The sequence below is a fragment of the Saimiri boliviensis genome, chromosome 8, assembly GCF_048565385.1.
Source record: "Saimiri boliviensis isolate mSaiBol1 chromosome 8, mSaiBol1.pri, whole genome shotgun sequence".
NCBI classification, from domain to species: domain Eukaryota; kingdom Metazoa; phylum Chordata; class Mammalia; order Primates; family Cebidae; genus Saimiri; species Saimiri boliviensis.
In genome coordinates this window covers 13,759,355-13,780,936 of record NC_133456.1, presented here as the reverse complement: position 1 = coordinate 13,780,936, position 21,582 = coordinate 13,759,355, and the positions used below count along the sequence as shown (strand labels likewise).

General features: G+C 42.2%; 1 protein-coding gene and 2 pseudogenes across 28 annotated transcripts in view; all 3 read right to left on the bottom strand.

Annotated features, from left to right (window-relative positions):
• The window catches only part of MAP4 (microtubule associated protein 4), a 228,385-nt gene that overhangs the window by 80,486 nt on the left and 126,317 nt on the right, over positions 1–21,582 (bottom strand). The gene's annotated exons all lie outside the window — the stretch shown is intronic.
• LOC141585291 (vacuolar protein sorting-associated protein 26A pseudogene) lies at positions 1,485–19,913 on the bottom strand (annotated as a pseudogene).
• LOC141585330 (vacuolar protein sorting-associated protein 26A pseudogene) lies at positions 8,817–20,733 on the bottom strand (annotated as a pseudogene).

The window sequence follows — 21,582 nt, the reverse complement described above, 5'->3', positions numbered from 1 at the left end:
CTGGAAAATCAGACCAGGACTTACAGAAGGTATCCCTGGGAAAGGAGAAGGCTCAGCCTTTTATAGGCTACAGAGTACCTATAAAAGGACCCACGGCTACTGCACTTACCTCAAGGCAAACTGCAAAGTAAGTGGCAACACTGCCCTTCATTTATTACTAGCCAATTCATCAGGCCTCCTGTAGGTACAAGCTTTCCACTTGAAGGTTGCCTTTTATTTCTGTGTTTCAAAGAATCGTTTAAATCTTACTTCATTTACATGAAGTGTCTTGGTGAAAGATGTGAAAAGAGGAATAAAGCAAGATAACTGTTCCTAGATTTTGCATAGTTTAGAATGTCTTCAGGAACATCTCCCTAGAGGACCTCAGAAACTTCGAGTTCTTTTCTTTTCTTTTCTTTTTTGAGACGGAGTTTCGCTTTTGTTACCCAGACTGGAGTGCAATGGCATGATCTCGGCTCACTGCAACCTCCGCCTCCTGGGTTCAGGCAATTCTCCTGCCTCAGCCTCCTGAGTAGCTGGGATTATAGGCATGTGCCACGATGCCCAGCTAAGTTTTTGTATCTTTAGTAGAGACGGGGTTTCACCATGTTGACCAGGATGGTCTCGATCTCTTGACCTCGTGATCCACCCGCCTCGGCCTCCCAAAGTGCTGGGATTACAGGCGTGAGCCACCGAGCCCGGCCCTCTTTTTTTTTTTTTTTTTTTTTTTTTTTTGATTTAAAGTCTCACTCTGTCACCCAGGCTGGAGTACAGTGGCACTATCTAGTCTCACTGCAACCTCCACCTCCCAGGTTCAGGTGATTCTCTTGCCTCAGCCTCCTGAGTAGCTGGGACTGTAGGCGTATGCCACCATGCCTGGCTAATTTTTGTATTCTTAGTAGAGACAGGGTTTCACCATTTTGGTCAGGCTGGTTTCTAACTCTTGACCCTGTGATCCGCCCGCCTTGGCCTCCCAAAGTGCTGAGATTATAGGCATGAGCCACTGTACCTGGCCAACTTTGAGTTATTTTCAATGCCTGCAAGAATGCAAGGAAGATAATGAACTATACCTTTTTTTTTTTTTGAGACAGAGTCTCGCTCTGTCACCCAGACTGGGGTGCAGTGGCGTGATCATGGCTCACTACAACCTCCACCTCCTGAGTTCAAGTGATTCTCCTGCCTCTGCCTCCTAAGTAGCTGGGATTATAGGTGCACGCCACCACGCCTGGCTAATTTCTGTATTTTTAATAGAGATGGGTTTTCACGATGTTGTTCAGGCTGGTCTAGAATTCATGACCTCATGATCCACCCGCCTCAGCCTCCCAAAGTGTTGGGATTACAGGTGTGAGCCACCACACCTGGCCCTGGACTATACTTTCAATTAAGATATTTGAATTATTGTTTTGTAACTAAAACTCTTCTTACATGAGGAAAACACTTGATCCCTAAGAAACTTATCTGTTGAAGGGAGAGTGAACATTGTAAATGACAAAGCCTCTTAAGTCCTATGTGTCAATCTGAGCCTCTAGTTGGAGCTGTTTCTCTCTGGGGGTCATGGGTACTTTCCTGCACATACTGAGAGGCTTCTTCTGCTGCAAATTATAAGAGAGAGAAGTACATCAATTCTTTAGAAGAGAGACTTTTTCTAGTTTTAGGCATTATTTGTCACAAGTATTTTTTTTTTCTTTTTTTTTTTTTTGAGACAGAGTTTCGCTCTTGTTACCCAGGCTGGAGTGCAATGGCGCGATCTCGGCTCACCGCAACCTCCGCCTCCTGGGTTCAGGCAATTCTCCTGTCTCAGCCTCCTGAGTAGCTGGAATTACAGGCATGCGCCACTATGCCCAGCTAATTTCTTGTATTTTTAGTAGAGACGGGGTTTCACCATGTTGACCCGGATGGTCTCGATCTCTTGACCTCGTGATCCACCCGCCTCGGCCTCCCAAAGTGCTGGGATTACAGGCTTGAGCCACCGTGTCCGGCCCCACAAGTATTTTTTTAAGATGAAAACTGATCATCATAATTGCCTTCCATCGATAACAGCTTATAATAGACTAGACATGCTCTGCACATGGCTATTCCCTACGTCAACTTCAATGAAATGTGATCCTGTACATTTAGGTCTAAGTATCTCTGGAAGTAACCCCTTAAAGGCCCCCCTCACTCACTACCTCCTTCTGGTTTCTCTCGTGTTCTTTTTCTATCTGCCTTCTCTTTTTCTTTAAGAGAACCAACTTAATTTATTTTATTTTATATTTTTTGAGACAGAGTCTTGCTCTGTCACCCAGGCTGGGGTGTGGTGGTGTGATCTTGGTTCACTGTCACCTCTACCAAATGGGTTCAAGCAATTCTCATGCCTCAACCTCCCGAGTAGCTAGGATTACTGGCAGGCACCACCATATCTGGCTAATTTTTGTATTTTTAGTAGAGATGGGGTTTTACCATGTTGGCCAGGCTGGTCTTGAACTCCTGAACTCAAGTCATCTGCCTAACCCTCCCAAAGTGTTGGCATTACAGGCATGTACCACTGCACCTGGCCCCAAAAGCCAACTTTAAATGGCATTTCAACACAAGTAGGTTCCCCAGAGCTGGATGTGGTGAAACTGGGTTAATTAAGTAGTTTAATTTTCTGTACTTTACAAATGTATTCATCAACATTTCAAGCAGATATATAAGGCCAATTTTACATAGGTCATGCATACTTGTTTTCAGATACTGCTGGAGAAGAAATCTCAAGGCTGACTGAAACAACAGACTCAGGCACTGGGTAAAATTCTCAAGAGAGGGACAAAACAGCAAGAACTAACCTACTGGTGCTTAGGCAGCATTGAATCAACAGCACCATAACATGTGAAAAAAATATTTTTTTAAGTAGGGTTTTGAACACCACTTTTCCCCAGTCAAATTTCTACCCTTTCAATACCTTTTCGTATCTGGTATATACTGATTATGCACAGTTTTGAGAGAGGGTCTCCCAGGCTGGAATGCAGTGGCTTGATCTCAGCTCACTGCAAACTCTGTCTCCCAGGCTCAAAATATACTCCCACCTCAGCTTCTTGAGTAGCTGGGACAACAGGTGTGTGCCATCACTCTCGGCTAATTTTTGTATTTTTGGTAGAGACAGGATTTCACCACGTTGCCCAGGCTGGTCGTGAACTTCTGGGCTCAAACAATCCAACCACCTTGGTCTCCCAAAGTGCTGGGATTACAGGCCACCGTGCCTGGCCGTCTGCTTTCTTATAAACAATATTAGTGCTGCTCATAACTTACATACTACTAACAAACAAATCAGTGACCCCTTCTATTTCACACAGTCAGCTCTTTCCTTATTTTTTTCAGTGGTAACCTCAGAACTTTAAAGTGAAATGAACCTAGGGGATTACCTAATCCAACCCTCTAAAGTTTAAACTACGTCACATTTGTCCAGATAATTCATTTATCAATTTAAGTACCTACTGTCAATTGCTATTCTAGGCATTAGTGATTCAGCAGTTAACCAAATGGTGAAATGTCTTGCTCTCATGGAGCTTAGACCACCACCGTCACCACCATTACCCTATGCTTAGGCACTATGAAAATACAGAAGCAGCCGGGCGCGGTGGCTCAAGCCTGTAATCCCAGCACTTTGGGAGGCCGAGGCGGGTGGATCACGAGGTCAAGAGATCGAGACCATCCTGGTCAACAAGGTGAAACCCCGTCTCTACTAAAAATACAAAAAGTTAGCTGGGCATGGTGGCACGTGCCTGTAATCCCAGCTACTTAGGAGGCTGAGGCAGGAGAATTGCCTGAGCCCAGGAGGCGGAGGTTGCGGTGAGCCGAGATCGCGCCATTGCACTCCAGCCTGGGTAACAAGAGCGAAACTCCGTCTCAAAAAAAAAAAAAAAAAAAAAAAAAAAAAAACAGAAAATACAGAAGCAAGTATTAGTCTAGTTGACATGCCCAATAATGAAAATCTCTGCAAGCCTTAGTTTTCATATCTAATACCCACTTCATAAGGCTGAGAGAAGATATGTGAAAGTGCTTAAAAAATTATGAGAAACATACCAAATTATTGCTAATCCTACAATAGTCATTATGGTTTATGTAGGATAAGTGTCTGCAATGCAGATACTAAGTGCTACTACAGGAGTTTAAAGAACAGTCACATAATACAGTCATGGGATGATCTAAGATCTTCCTGTTGCAGACTAGAACTTAACTGAATCTAAAAAGATAGAAGGACGTAATTAAATGAAGCTGGGAAACAGAGAAAGATACAAAGTGGGGAAAACATGCAGTGAGCAAGACAGAAGTTAGGGCTATAGGTAAGAATGAAAAAAATCAGTAGCATATCACTTTGGCTGAAATACATTTATGGAGGACAGCAGTTCTTTATAAAGGGCAGCTAGGTCTTCAAAGGTCAAATAGAAGATTTGTCTGCCTGAATGCCTTCTAAAGGGGAACCCACCCCTAGGAACCATCCCATTCCACTCTATTTGATCCTGGTACAGACGTCAATCATGGTGTTTTGCTTTCCCCACCAAAGGAGTAGACTTGTGATTCAAGCAGGCCCAAAGTCCTTTTGGAGGAACCTGATATACAGACATTTTAGATCTTGAACCATAAGAATATACCTGAGCTGCCAGTGGCCATCTTTCTCAACCCTGAAAGAGACTTTCTGAGAATAAAGTCAAAGCAGCAGAGAAAGAAGCCAGGTGCAGTGGCTTAAACCTGTAATCCCAGCACTCTGGGAGGTTGACATGGATGGATCACTTAAGGTCAAAAGTTCAGCACCAGCATGGTCAACATGACAAAACCCTGTCTCTACTAAAAATACAAAAAATTAAGACAGGTGTGGTGGCAGACACCTGTAATTCCAGCTACTCAGGAGGCTGAGGCACAAGAATTGCCTGAACCTGGGAGGCAGAGGTTGCAGTGACCCAAGATCATGCCACTGCACTCCAGCCTAGGGGGACAGAGCGAAAAGTCTGTCTCAAAAAAAAAAAAAAAAAAAAAAAGAGAGAGGAAGGGAAGGAGGGAGGGAGGGGAGGGGAGGGGAGGGAAAGGAGAGGGGAGGGAAGAGAAGGGAGGGAGAGAAAGGTAGGGAAGGAAGGGAGAGAGGGGAGAGAAGAGGAGGGAGAGAGGAAGAAAGGAAAAGGGGGAGGAGAAAAGAGACTTATAAACCAGGTATTACTCTAAAACCTGTATATGTTTAAAAAAAAAACCTACAACTCAATCAAGACAGTTGAAGGTGAACAAAGAAAATAAAATCAAGCTACAGGCAGGCAACAAAATATACAAATATACAATGCCTAGTTCTATAATTGTGTGTAACATCAAGAAAATCTCTAAAAACAAAGTTTCTTGACAGGACAGAAAAGCAATCTAAACCAGAAATAAATATGCTGAAGAAGGAAAGCAGAACTAGAAAAAACAGAATCAGGAGGCCAGGTGCGATGGCTCATGCCTATAATCCCAGCACTTTGGGAGGCCAAGGTGGGCAGATCACCTGAGGTCAAGAGTTCAAGACCAGCCTGGCCAACATGGAGAAACCTCGTCTCTACTAAAAATACAAAAATTAGCCAGGTATCGGGGTGGACACCTGTAATCCCAGCTACTCAGGAGGCTGAGGCAAGAGAATCACTTGAACCTGGGAAGTGGACGTTGCAGTGAGCCAAGATGGAGCCTCTGGCCTGAGTGATAAGAGCAAAACCCCATCTCAAGGAAAAAAAAAAAAAAAGAAAACAAAATCAGGATATCCAGCTTCTAATCTTGACTCTGTCACTTAAATTTGGGTGTGACCTTGAGACTGTCAGAGCTAGATTACTCATCTAGAATTTTTAAAATGTTATGCTAAATAATTTCTAAAATCCATTTTAATTTTAAAAGTAATTCTGAGACTTTTGACTTATCCATTCATCTTTATAATTCTCAAAAACCTAGTAAAACCTAACTTACAAATAAGACTCAGCAGTTACTACACAGATGAAGTACTTGGTCATTTAAGTAGATGGAACTACTTGTCACTTGTCTAAGCCAGAAAAATTACAATGAATCAAAGAACCAACCACAGCATCCTTGGGAAGGTTCACAGGTGGCAGACCTACAGAGCAGGGTGGAAGAAAAGGGGCTAAAACTTGGATAAACACTTTTTAAAATTAGTAAAAATATTAAAAGCAATATGTTTTTTCATAGGATTAATATATTTACCTAGTTCTTGAATCACAAAACACAAATGTAATAAAACAACCCCATTCTGGATTACTGCAGTGAAATTAACCAGAAAATTACAGGAGAAAGATTTTTCTAATGTTCTGAGGTTGAAGCTAGGAATCAATCTCAAAACCTTTGGCTACCTTCAAGAACAATTTTTCCTTTTTTTTCTTTTATTATTATTAAATATTCTAAAAAATCCATAGAGGAAAAGGAGGGAGGGAGCAGTTGGGCACTAGCAGACATATTTGAGTTCTTATTTTTATTTTACTGAGACAAGGTCTCGGCTGAGCGCGGTGGCTAATGCCTGTAATCCCCAAACTTTGGGAAGGCAAAGGCCAGCAGATCATCTGAGGTTAGGAGTTAGCCTGGCCAACATGGTGAAACCCTGTCTCTACTAAAAATACAAAAATTAGCCAGGCATGCATGGTGGTGCACACCTGTAATCCTAGCTACTCGGGAGGCTGAAACAGGAGAACTGCTTGAACTTAGGAGGCGGAGGTTGCAGGGAGCTAAGATTGTGCCATTGCACTCCAGCCTGACTCTGTCTCAAAGGATGAAAAAGGGAATTGTTAATTAAGACAAGGTCTCATTCTGTCTCCTAGTGGCACGATCACAGCTCACTGCAGCAATGTACAGGGTCTCTGTATATTGCTCAGGCTAGTGTTGAACACGTGGGCTAAAGCAATGCTCCTACCTCGATCTCCCAAAGTGCTGGGATTACACGCATGAGCCACTGCACCAGACCCATATTTGAGTTTTTCACCCTGGCTTTGCCACAAGCTAACCATGTAAATTTGGGACAGCCCTTTCATCCCTCTTGGTCACAGTAATGACCTCTAAGGATACCTGCTCAGTTCTAAAATTACAGTAAGTAAAGAATATTCTACAAATCTTCAAGTCACATCCTATTTAAAGAAGGTGCACCTACCCATCTATTTCTTTTCCTTTTTTTCAGACAAAGTCTCACTCTGTCACCAGGCTGGAGTGCAGTGGCACGATCTCGGCTCACTGCAACCTCCGCCTCCAGCTACCCATCTGTTTCAAAGCTAATTAAAAACGATGTGCTTTAGGACTTCAATAACACAAAAGATTAATATGGCAAATGTTAAATGCTAATCTAATAGCCTTCCTCAGCCATCAAATGAACCCATGCCAGGCTTGTTCCCTACCAGTCCTAAAGGAAAGCTATGCATGCACTGTGTAGGCTGACCCTCATGGCTCCTGCTAGAGCCTGTGCCTCACTCTGCCCCTGTGCCTTTGCTCATGGGATGACTGATCCCCTGTTTGAAATGTCTCCTCCCTGATCCAATTCCAAAGCCATTACTTGGGCCTCATAGCTTCCACAGAACCTCTCTGCTGACTTTAATGCTCACTTTCCACTTCTTAGCTCTTTTACCATTCACCGTTACTAGGGGAGAATTTAGTCCTTAAGCACATGTTTTCCTTTTTAAAAGGAAAACATGTTAGTCCTTTTTTTTTTTTTTGGAGACGGAGTTTCGCTCTTGTTACCCAGGCTGGAGTGCAATGGCACGATCTCGGCTCACCGCAACCTCCGCCTCCTGGGTTCAGGCAATTCTCCTGCCTCAGCCTCCTGAGTAGCTGGGATTACAGGCACGAGCCACCATGCCCAGCTAATGTTTTGTATTTTTAGTAGAGACGGGGTTTCACCATGTTCACCAGGATGGTCTCGATCTCTCGATCTCGTGATCCACCCGCCTTGGCCTCCCAAAGTGCTGGGATTACAGGCTTGAGCCACTGCGCCCGGCCTGTTAGTCCTTTTTAAAAAATTAAAAAGCCTTCAAGTATTCTGTTCATCATAAAAAATTTCGCTATTTCATGTTAGTAAGTGAATTCATTAATGTTATAAAAAAGAAAAAATTGTGCTTTTACTACTCTATTTCCTCACAATTGCTAGAGCTCACTGCATGGCACAGAATAGTATTCAATAAATAAGTTGCTATCAAATTATCACAAGACCATTATTTAGACTGAATGATGTAAGTTAAACTCATGCTATACACCAAACTTTTTGGAAAGTGATTTGCATTTGGTATAACGAGCATAAGGTTGCTGACATAACACTGTATTTAAAAAAAAAAAAAAAAAAAAAAAAAAAAAAGCCGGGCACAGTGGCTCAAGCCTGTAATCCCAGCACTTTGGGAGCCTGAGGCGGGTGGATCACAAGGTCAAGAGATCGAGACCATCCTGGTCAACATGGTGAAACGCTGTCTCTACTAAAAATACAAAAAATTAGCTGGGCACGGTGGTGCGTGCCTGTAATCCCAGCTACTCGGGAGGCTGAGGCAGGAGAATTGCCTGAACCCAGGAGGCGGAGGTTGCAGTGAGCCGAGATCGCGCCATTGCACTCCAGCCTGGGTAACAAGAGCGAAACTCCGTCTCAAAACAAAAACAAAAACAAAAACAAAAACATAAGGAATTCCAAAAGGATTAAACAATAGTCTATCATTTCTAAGATAAATGTTAAAAACTGTGATTTCGCTTATATTTCTTACTGTTGGTAAGACACTGTAAAGAAATACAGTGTTCTTTTGTTTTTGTTTTTTTTTAAACAAATGCCTCTTGTTCTGAAAACAGTTTTTAATCAGAGAAGTGGATACATTTTCCGTCAACCCTCAAGATGCATGTTTGTCTTTTTTTTTTTTTTTTTTTTTGAGACAGAGTCTCATTCTGTTGCCTAGACTGGAGTGCTGTGGTGAGATCTCCACTCACTGCAACCTTGGCCTCCCAGGTTCAAGTGATTCTCCTGCCTCAGCCTCGCAAGTAGCTGAGATTACAGGTGTGCGCCACCATGCCTGGCTAGTTTTTGTATTTTTAGTAGAAACGAGGTTTCACCATGTTGGTCAGGCTGGTCTCGAACTCCTGACCTCAGGGGATCTGCTTGCCTTGGCCTCCCAAAGTGCTGGGATTGTAGGTGTGAGCCACCACGCCTGACCCAAGTCTGGTTTTAAGATGCAGAATTTTGCAGGTTATTCTCTTCCACAGTGGTGTTACAGCATAGCCTGGAAAAGCTATATCAACAGCAAAGTTCAGAACTGCCAGTCCCCCGACATCAGTATTATTAAGGAGCATGTTTGACCAGAGGCTCACTCCCACATCTTTATTCAACACTGCTGACCTAGATTTTGTTCTTAAAACTACACAGCAGAAGCAGGCAAACTCCGCTGCAGAAACAACAGCCTTCAGAATAAATTTTTTAACAGAATTGCAATCAACTTAGTCTATTTCAGTGAAACTATGGAAAATGAAATTCTAAACAAGAAGCAATTTACATAATGCAGTGGAAGCAATCCTTAGCCCCACCATTAAGCCATCCCTAAAGACTTTGGTTCTCTTATAAAAGTAGAATGGGGAAAGACAGGGGCCAGTTTTCTATTTCTGTGAAATTGAAGGCATTTAACAGAAAAGGCATATGGCTAAATATTTAAAGTACTAATTAATCAAGCAGCATATCTACATATCAAAACTAGACTAATTCTGTCACGTATGATCCATTCCAAGTACAAGACAGACTGTAGGTTTTAAATAACTGTATAAGAAATTCATTGATATGGTTTCAGATTCCCCATTGCAAATAACCTTTAAGAAACTATCACTTGGCTGGGTGCAGTAGTTCACCCCTGTAAGCCACAGCACTTTGGGAGGCTGAGGTAGGAGAACTGCTTGAGCCCAGGAATTCTTTTGTTGTTGTTGAGACGGAATTTTGCTCTTACTATCCAGGCTGGAGTACAACGGTGCAATTTTGGCTCACTGCAACCTCCGCCTCGCAGGTTCAAGCAATTCTCTTGCCTCAGCCTCCCAAATAGCTGGAATTACAGGCACCTACCACAACACTTGGCTTTTTTTTTTTTTTTTTTTTTTTTTTGTATTTTTAGTAGAGATGGGGTTTTACTGTGTTGGCCAAGCTGGTTTCAAACTCCTGACCTCAGGTGATCAACCAGCTTGGCCTCTCAAAGTGCTGGGATTACAGGCATGAGCCACCGTACCTGGCCAGAACCCAGGAATTTTAGATCAGCCTGGGCAACATAATGAGACCTCGTCTCTATGAAAAAAAAGGAAAAAAAGAAGAAGAAAGAAGAAGAAAGAGAAGAAGAAGAAAAGAAGAAGAAGAAGAAGAAAGAAGCAGAAGAGGAGAAACTACCACTTGTGAAGTTCTGATGTCAAATCAAATAAGAATATCCACAGTTACCTGGAAAAAACCTGCCAAAATACTCTCCTCCTAACTACATATATACTACATATATGTGTGAAATGGATTTTCTTCATATACTGCAAACCAAACAACATATTTTGACAGACTGAACGCAGAGGCAGATATAAAAATACATCTGTGTTATATTTAGACAGACATTAAAAAGATTTTTAAAAGGGAAAACACTACCACTTCTCACTAAAAATACTGTTTATGTTTATATTACTTTTTAATGAGATAATATTTTTAAAGTCTCTACAGTTTTAATTTGATAAATATTGACAGTCCAAATCCCTATATACTCCAGTGCAGGCTCACTCTTCTAGCCTCCTCCAGTACCATTCTTCCTTCTCCCCAATCCCTGCAAAAAGTAAAGAAATCCAAAACAAAGTTGAAGTTTCATTATGCTTTTGAGATAGAAACTTAGCCACATGAGAAATGAAAAAATAGAGCTAAACTTAATCATAAAGATGTTAAAATGGCCTAACAATAAAAATGAAGAAAAATTAATGCTGGCAAAGGTGCTTCACAGAAAAGGGTAAAATGTTTGAATGTGACAATTTCATTTACTACTGACAATTTTTTTTTTTTAGTTAATAACTTTTTTTCTACTTATTTTTAGAAATGGGTCTCACTTTGCCTAGGCTGGAGTACAGTAGCTATTCACAAGCATAATCATAGTTCACTGCAGCCTTGACTCCTGGCTTCAAGTGATCCTCCCAGATACGCCTCCCAAGTAGTGGGGACTACAGGTATATGCCACTGTGCCCTGCCAATTACCACTGTTTTTGTTCTTTTTTTTTTTTGAGATGGAGTTTCGCTCTTGTTACCCAGGCTGGAGTGCAATGGCGCGATCTCAGCTCACCGCAAACTCTGCCTCCTGGATAAGGCAATTCTCCTGCCTCAGCCTCCTGAGTAGCTGGGATTACAGGCACGTGCCACCATGTCCAGCTAATTTTTTTTTTGTATTTTGAGTAGAGATGGGGTTTCACCATGTTGACCAGGATGGTCTTGTATCTCTTGACCTCGTGATCCACCCGCCTCGGCCTCCCAAAGTGCTGGAATTACAAGGCGTGAGTCACCGCGCCCGGCCCCCCCTCTTTTTTTTTTTAATGATCACAGGGATAGACACCAATTACTGTTGACACTGTAAGTAACGTATGTGAGAACATCTTAGATTATTAGATAAAACAAAGGTGACAAGGAAAATATGTATATATTCATATATACATATCTTAGTTGTGACAAAATTTTATTGATTGTTGAATCTAGAAAAATGTATAAAGTTCTTTCAGCTTTTCTGTAAATTTGAAATTATTTCAAAATAAGCTGAACATGGTGGCTCACACCTGTAATCATAACACTTTGGGAGGCGGAGGTGGGAGGATTGCTAGAGCCCAAGCATTGGAGACCAGACTGGGGAACACAGCAAGACCTCTATCTCTAAACAAAAAAAAATTTTTTTTGAGACAGAGTCTCACTCTGTCAGCAGGCTGCAGTGCAGTGGCATGACCTTGGCTCACTGCAACCTCCACCTCCTGGATTCAAGCAAATCTTTTGCCTCAGCCTCCTGAGTAGCTGGGACTACAAGTGTGCGCCAGCATACCCAGCTAAATTTTGTATTTTTAGTAGAGACAGGGTTTCACCACGTTGACCAGGATGGTCTCGATCTCCTGACCTCATGATCTGCCCGCCTCAGCTCCCCAAAGTGCTGGGATTACAGGCATGAGCCACTGGGCCCGGCCAGGAATACATGTTTTTATAAGAAGTTGTGCAGAAAGATGTGTTTATAGGAACAATGTACATTCAGTATGATAATAAATCAAGTGTTTTATTCTTTGACTGTTCTTTCTTCTTCCATGAATTTATCTCTATCAGAGCCCATCATTACTTCTTTCCTTACTATTTATGAGAAAAGTATAATCCCTCATTTTTATTTCTTTTTAATTTGGGAAAAATGCTAAACTAAAGAATATGCAAAATACACATCATTCTCCTTTCTAAGGACAGCACTTACAAATATGCCCTTTATCCCCTCTTTGCCACTCAGTCTTCCAACCTCCTAGACTTGCTTTTTCATTCCTTCTCTAATTTCTTCCCCTTTGGCTATGAACATAGTTAAATCTCTGGCATCTTTAAAACACAAGTAAAATCCAAACTGTAATATATATATATTCTATAGAATAATCTATGTATTAAAATAAATTTAGATTCTAATTCTAACAAGGCAGTTTTTTTTCTTTAATTATGAGATAATTGGGGAAAGTACTGGTGAACTGAATACTGACTGGTTATTTGGTACTAGGAAACTCGTGTGTGTTTATTAATGAGCCACTGCACCCAGCCAAGGAACCATTTTTTTAGAGATACATGCTAATATAAAGATAAAATGATCTGGAGTTTGCTTCAAAAAACCACTTATGGTTAAATGGAAGAAGTGACTGGGAACAGATGAAATCAGATTGCCAGCCAGGCAAGGTGGCCCATGCCTGTAATCCCAGCACTTTGGGACGCTGCACTCCAGCCTGGGTGACAGAGGAAGACTCCACTCAAAAAAAAAAAAAAGATAATTGTAATGAGTGCTTAAAGAAAAAAAAAGAAAGAAATCAAATTATCCATGGAAATCAAACAATCTACCTGAGTTCCTCTTATTCTAGTCTGACTCTTCTCTTCCTAACGGAAAGCATTTTCATATTACTCCCTGGCTTTAAACTCTTTGGTGTTCCCCTGAAATCTACAGAATACAGAACAAATTTACATCACACAAGATTTTTAAAAGGTAGTCTTAAATAACGTTTCAGCAGCATTAATCATCCAGTCCACTTAATATGTTCCACTTCCACTCTAACCAAACTATCCCTTACCCACATCCCTCTTCTTTTACACAGCTTTTCCCTTCTCCATCTAGAACTCTTTACTTAGCTTCCACGACTATTTGCCTGCCAAGGCTTACTCATTTGTTTAGGCTAACCCCTCTAGGAAATACTGTATGTACCACCCCTCTTAAACTCAGGGACTCTTCCCTCAGTGTTCTCACGGCAACCTATGCATACATTTAAACATCATACAAGATGTGGTTCCTTCATTTTTTTTTTTTTTTTTTTTTTTTTTTTGAGACGGAGTTTCGCTCTTATTACCCAGGCTGGAGTGCAATGGCGTGATCTCGGCTCACTGCAACCTCCGCCCCCTGGGTTCAGGCAATTCTCCCGCCTCAGCCTCCTGAGTAGCTGGGATTACAGGCACGCGCCACCATGCCCAGCTAATTTTTTGTATTTTTAGTAGAGACGGGGTTTCACCATGTTGACCAGGATGGTCTCGATCTCTTGACCTTGTGATCCGCCCGCCTCGGCCTCCCAAAGTTCTGGGATTACAGGCTTGAGCCACCGTGCCCGGTGTGGTTCCTTCATTCTGTGTTTACTCCTTTGAGAACAAGGACTGTCTTTCTATTCACTATTCCCAGCACCAAGTATCTAGTCTGATACCCAGCTGGTGCCCAATAAACAATGTTGAATGGAGAAATGATTGTAATTTGGAGAAAAAAAATTCATCTGGAGATAAAAATACTGGCTGGTACTCATGAGATTTTCTTAAAAGATGCAACCTACAAATTAAGATTCTTCTTTTTGCAACACCTTTGTTCTACTAAATTTTATTTACCTTTTTTTTTGCTGAATATTAAAATATTATAACCTTTCTTTTGCTTTTTTGGAGACAGGGTCTCACTCTGTACCCAGGCTGGAGTGCAATGGAGCAATCTCAGCTCACTGCAGCCTCAACCTCCCGGGCTCAAGTGATCCTCCCACTTCTGCCTCCCAAGTATCAGGTACTAGAGTCACACACCACCACACCCAGCTAATTTTTCGTATTTTTTTTTTTTTTTTTGGTAGAGACAGGGCTTCGCCATGTTGCCCAGACTGGTCTTGAACTCCTGGCTCAAGTGATTTGCCTGTCTTGGCCTCCCAAAGTGCTGGGATTACAGGTGTGAGCCACCACACCCGGCCCCATAATCTAATTTTTCTAAATGCTCAGGACTATTATACTATAGACATTTATAATAAACTAAATCAATACATTCTAAGAAATAAATTCACCTGGTCAGAGTAAGACAAAATGAGAGTAAAAGAAGCAACTACTGGCCAGGCATGATGGCTCACACCTGCTGATACCTCAGCACTTTGGGAGGCCGAGGTAGCTGGATCACCTGAGGTCAGGAGTTTGAGACCAGCCTGGCCAAAATGGTGAAACCCTGTCTCTACTAAAAATACAAAAATTAGCCAGGTGTGGTGGCACAAACCTATAATCCCAGCTACTCATGAGGCTGAGGCAGGAGAATCACTTGAACCCAAGAGGCAGAGGTTGCAGTGAGCTGATTATGGCTACTTATAGTAAATAGTTTCTGAGGTGTCTACACCAGGCGTCCCCAAACTTTTTACACAGGGGGCCAGTTAACTGTCCCTCAGACCGTTGCAGGGCTGCCACATACTGTGCTCCTCTCACTGACCACCAATGAAAAAGGTGCCCCTTCCTGAAGTGTGGCGGGGGGTGGGGAGGGGGGCTGGATAAATGGCCTCAGGGGGTTGCATGCGGCCTGCGGGCCGTAGTTTGGGGATGCCTGCTTTAGTAAGACACACATACTAGTCGATGGGAGATAAACACTACAAAAATTCAGAGACCCATTGCAGCAATGAAATGTCAGGATTCAATTTTCGAAATCCTGTCAAAATTTCCCTTCCAAAGTGAGTAAGTTGCTGTAATTAACATCACCAACAACGAAAAAGGAGGTACCATGTTTGGTAGGCTTCAACCCAGCTGCAAAGTTAGCTACAAGGCTGACAGTTTAGAATGGGTTTCAGAGCAAGAGAAGATTCTGTAGCAAGTTCAAGCTGTGGTTCAAGCTGCTTTGCCATTTGGGCCTTATGATCCAGCGTATTCAATGATACTTGAAGTGTCCATGCCAAATAGGGCTGCTGAATGGAGCCTTTAGCAGGCAAGAAAAAGAAAATCACAGCCCAGACTTCTAGAATTTTGAGAAAATCTATGCCCTCTTTTGCAGAAAATTATTCATCTTTCAGAAAACAGCTTCAGGCTTGCTATTGGGTTGGTCTTGGCAGAGACCAAATGCCTAACCATGGGATATAATGTGAATACATGGCCTGAGCTTCTCATCATGAACTAGATGTTATCCAACCTATATAGTCTAGCTTGGCATGTGCAGCACTATCTATCATCAAGTGAAAATATATAAAAAGCCAAATTCAAACAGGTCCAGAAATATGAGTAAGTTACATAGCAGGTAGCTCAGACTTCAGCATTGACTCCTGTTGCATTGCTTCTCCCTCAATCCAAGTCAATGGCCTCCTGAGAGCTCCATGTGACCATCTGACTGACGAAAGAAAAAAACTCAAGTCTGGTTTATCCATAGCTCTGCACAACATGCCAGTATCACCAAAAAGTGGACAGCTGCAGCACTACAGCTCCATTTCAAGATATAGCACTGAAGGGCAGTGATGAAGAAAAATCTCCCCTTCAGAAGGCAGAACTTTGAGGGGTATTATTTGGTTTTCCCTTTTGTCTGAAGTAAAACATGGCCAGAAGCAGAGATTTACACTGATTTATGAACAATTATTAAGGATTTTGTTGGCTAGTTAGGAACTTGGAAGGAAATGGTGACAAGGAAATCTGGGAGAAAGATATGCTGATTAACTCTCAAAAAAGGCACAAACTGTGAAGATATGTGTCCTCCCTGTGAATAATAACTTGCATTCACTGTGGAGGAGGCTATTAATAACCAAGCTGACAAAATGACGTACTTCATGAATATCAGTGTTAGACACTTTCCATAGCTACCCGAGTGCTTGGTCAATAAACTCATGGAAAAAATGGTCATGAAGGCTATGTATGGGCTCAACAACATGCTCTTCCCCTAAACAGGGCTTACCTGACTAAAGCTACTGCGAAATATCTAATCTGTCAATAGCACAGACCAGCACTGAGCCCTGAATATACACCATTTCCCAAAAACTAGCTAGCCACCTGGTGGCAAGTTGATTACACTGGATTTCTATTATGGGGAGTAAGGACAGGAGTGAGGCCAGAGATTTGTCCTCACTAGAATAGACATGTATTCTAAATAAAGATTTGCCTTCTCTGCCTATGATGTTTTGTCAGTTCCACCACCCATGAACCTATATAAAAGTGCCCAATCCACCATCATGACACCCTAATTTCTTTTTTTTTTTTTTTTTGAGATGGAGTTTCGCTCTTGTTACCCAGGCTGGAGTGCAATGGTGCGATCTTGGCTCACCGCAACCTCCGCCTCCTGGGTTCAGGCATTTCTCCTGCCTCAGCCTGCTGAGTAGCTGGGATCACAGGCACGCGCCACCACGTCCAGCTGATTTTTTTGTATTTTTAGTAGAGACGGAGTTTCACCGTGTTGACCAGGACGGTCTCGATCTCCTGACCTCGTGATCCATCCGCCTCGGCCTCCCAAAGTGCTGGGATTACAGGCTTGAGCCACCGTGCCCAGCAACATCCTAATTTCATACAGCGTTGCTGCTTCTTTAAAAAAGAATTTTTTTTTTTTTTTTTTTTTTTTTGAGACAGAGTCTCCCTCTGTCACTCAGGCTGGAGTGCAGTGGCACAATCTTGGCTCACAGCAACCTCTGCTTCCTGGGCTGAACTGATTCTCCTGCCTCAGCTGGGACTACAGGCATGCGTCACCATTCCCAGCTAATTTTTTGTGTGTTTTTAGTAGAGACAGGGTTTCACCATGTTAGCCAGGCTGGTCTCCAACTCCTGACCTCAGGCAATTACCCACCTTGGCCTCCCAAAGTGCTGGGATTACAGGCATGATCCACCATGCCTGTCCAAAAAGAAATATTTTTTAAAAATAAAGGTCTCACTATGTTGCCCAGGCTGTTCTCAAACTCCTTGGCTCAAGTGATCCTCCAGCCTTGGCCTCCCAAAGTGCTAGGGTTACAGGCATGAGCCACTGGGCCCACCCCACACAGCACACTGCTCCTGACCAAGAAAGTAATTTCATAGTAAAGAAATGCAGAAATGAGCTCATGTCCATGGACTTAACTGGTGGTGTCACCCCTATAACCCAAAATAGTTGGCCTAATTAAAATAATGAATTGATTACTAAAGACTCAGTTACAGTTTCAGGGAGACAATACCCTGAAAGGTTGGGTAATGCTTTCAATCAGAGACCTTTATATGGTGCTGTCTCCCACAGTTAGAATATACAAGTCTGGGAATCAAAGGGTAGAAGTGTGTGTGGCTCCACTCACTATTATATCCAGCAATCTACTCACTGAACTTTTGCTTTCACTCCTAACAACTGAGTTCTGCTGGCTTGGAAGTGTTAGTACCTAAACAGAAAATACATCTACTAACATACACAACAATGGCTCAATTGCATTAGAAGATGAGACTGCCACTTGGCTATTTGGGACTCCTTACACCACTGCACCAACAGGCTGAACCTACTGGTTGGGAATGATTGAGACTACACAGTGAAGGAAAGGAGGGCTATGTCTAAAACACAAGGGATTATCTGAGGCACCTCTAAATACTTCCATGCCAAAAACAAAGATTAATGGAAAACTACAGCGATGAAGAAAAGGGCTGGACTAATATGGGAATAAAAGTTTGAGTCATTTTACCAAGCAAAGAACCTCAACCAGCTGAGGTTCTGGCTGAGGGCAAGGGAAACATGAAATAGGTAACTGAAGAAAGCAGCCTAGATATCAACTATGGCTTCATTACTAATCACAGAAATGAAAATGATGAACTTTCTTTTTGCTATATTTGCTATTTATTTGTATGTTCTAATCATTTTCTTCTTCCCATTATTCAAAATTGAAATTAGTTTAGTTTTGTTTTTTTGAGACAGTTTCACTCTGCTGCCCAGGCTGGAATGTAGTCGTGCAATCTCGGCTCACTGCAACCTCTGCCTCCTAGGTTCAAGTGATTCTCTTGCCTCAGCCTTCTGCATAGCTGAGATTATAGGTGTGTGCACCATATCTGGCTAATTTTTATATATATATTTTTTTGTAGAGATGGGGTTGTGCCATGTTGGCCAAGCTGATTTAGAACTCCTGACCTCAAATGATCTGCCCGTCTCAGCTTCCCAAAGTGCTGGGATTACAGGTGTGAACCACCACACTCGGCCTGAAATTAGATTTATAACACAAATTTTGGTAACAAACTAGTCAGTGGAACTTGTTTTTTTTTTTTTCCACATGAAAATCTTTAATGCTTATGCTGATGCATACTTGAATACTTATCATCAAAGTGTGTAGTAAAAAGAAAAAAAAGGCAGCTTAAGAAAATTAGAGCATTTCAAAGAAAACACTTTTAAGCATATATATAAAGGTGGCCGGGTATGGTGACTCACACACCCCTGTAATCCTAGCACTTTGGAACACTGAGTGGGTGGATCACCTGAGGTCACGAGTTCAAGACCAGCCTGGAGAACCTGTCTCTACTAAAAATACAAAAATTAGCTGGGCATGGCAGCACTCACCTGTGGTCCCAACTACTCAGGAGGCTGAGGGGTAGGAGAATCACTTGAACTGGGAGGCGGCGGTTGTAGTAAGCCAAGATTGTGCCATTGCACTCCAGCCTGGGTGAAAGAGTTATTCTCAAGGAAAAAAAAAAATGTATAAAAATGAAGAACATCTTGCTATACCATAAAATAAATGCAGCACTGTAAGATAAAGGAAGATGACTATAAATGGAGTTTTGGCCATTTTAATTTTATTATTTTGAGATGGAGTCTTGCTCTGTTGCCCAGGCTGGAATGCAGTGGTACAATCTCCTGGATTCAAGTGATTCTCCCTCCTCAGCCTCCCAAGTAACTGGGATTGCAGGCATGTACCACCATGCCCAGCTTTTTGTATTTTTAGTAGAGCCGGGGTTTCATTATGTTGGCCTGGCTGGTCTTGAACTCCTGACTTCAAGTGATCCACCTGCCTCAGCCTCCCAAAGTTCTGGGATTACAAGTGTGACCACCACACCTGGCTAGAGTTATGGCCATTTGTCCCTACACATGCTACAGCCATCTTTAACCTGCTTAACTTAATCTCAATGATTTTTTTCTTTCTTCCTCCTATTAAGTATATTTCAGGCTATTCAGTAGATGGTTGTGATTCTGGAGGTTCAAACTGCTGGTGAAAGTTTATTCTGTTTCCTCAGTTTTTCAGGAGCTTTTCTCTATAAAATGATCTGCTGCCTAAAATACCCTCTTTCTCATCAACAGGCACTAAATTCAAAAAGTAGCTTCCTGAAACTTCTTTGTTCATAACTTTCATTGTTGGAGTTCGGTCATATCCTGCTAACAATAGTCTTACTGGAACTGATTCACCTTTTACTGGTGTATCATCCATTATTTCCTATTTGGTGATTGTTTCTTTCTTTTGTGGTACTTACTGGGTCCAACTGCTGTGATCTCTTTTTTCATCAGTTGTAACACCTTATGTTGTATTTTTATTCTTTTTTTTTTTTTTGAGACGGAGTTTTGCTCTTGTTACCCAGGCTGGAGTGCAATGGCGCGATCTCGGCTCACCGCAACCTCCGCCTCCTGGGTTCAGGCAATTCTCCTGCCTCAGCCTCCTGAGTAGCTGGGATTACAAACACGCACCACCATGCCCAGCTAATTTTTTGTATTTTTAGTAGAGACGGGGTTTCACCATGTTGACCAGGATGGTCTCGATCTCTTGATCTTGTGATCCACCTGCCTCGACCTCCCAAAGTGCTGGGATTACAGGCTTGAGCCACTGCACCCGGCCTGTATTTTTATTCTTACATAAATTTTTGAAACAGTCACATCCTCTCAATGATACTTTATTATATTCAAATTCTATATGCAGACATCTTCAATGCCCACTTCCATCAGCATAGGTGGCAAGCTGGTGCACAGTAAGATCACATTCTTTTTACCAAGTCTGTCAGTCTTACTACTATCACTTCAATACATCAAGAGGACATTAGCACCAATGTAAGCTTCTTATGGCTTTTCAAATTGTATAAATTCAAAATTCTAACTGCTGTTCTGAGTCAGTTCTCCCACATAAGGCTGGTTCTTTCACTAGGTTTACAAACTCATGAGTATTACTCTTACCATAGAAAAGTTCAGTTTGATGTACAAATTAAATTCTAATTTTTTAGTGCTCTATCCTCTTTCTAGTCTCTTTCACCTTTCTTGAAACAGATTCTCCATCATAGAGGAGATGGCATTTTTCCACTTTGCCATTTTCAGTTTTCATTTCTGCCATTTTCTTGGTTTCCTCATCATTAGGGACAATATCAGCCTCACAAATCAGACCAAAAAGCCTCAAAGAAAACTGTCAGTGATACTGCCACATCCCTGGCTACTTCACTCCTCTTCCCTCAGAACTCCACCCCCTGGCCCCCACCCTACTCTCATCATGTGACCTTGGGCCTCTGCCACTATAACTTCAATTTGAGGACTGATAAACAGCCAGCCGGGCTTGATGACTAAAACCTATAATCCCGGCACATTGAGAGGCTGAGGCGGTGGTTCATCTGAGCTCAGGAGTTTTGAGACTAGCCCGGACAACATAGCAAAACCCTGTCTCTATTAAAAAACAAGAAGCAAAAAAAAAACCCCAAACACAGCCACCAATGGATACAATGACTACTGGGACTGAGCATGTCCTCATTTCTTATTTTTAGAACAAGGGTAAGAGTTTCATGCTCTGTCTGACATAGCTCTATCTTGTTAGGTAAAAACATAAGAGTTGTTTCATTGTTATATGGGAGCTCAGGTGTGTGTAAAGTACATATGGAAGCTAAGTAGCCAAAATAATAGGCTATGCAAGTAATTAATACATTGCCTCTCAACTCCAAATCTACCTTTCATTGCCCTGCTTGTAACAATGTAAACATTTCTTTTTAGACAGCTGGCATGACTAAGCTTAGTAGAGGGCATGAGTGGTGGGGTGGTGAGGTTCTCTTCCTGGTTCCAGCGTGCTTTTCCTTCTTACTTCCACAGTGCTCTGCTGGTGTGCGGAGCAGCCCATAGTGCTTATCCCAACAAGCTTTAGTAGGCACTTCCATGGACATCTTTCCCAGCAAATTCCACCAGTGCCCCAAACAGCCTGGTGGTGATGCAGTAGCACCCCCACGTACAGCTTCCTGCTTAATTACCTTTGAGGTAGGAGACCAGCAGGACT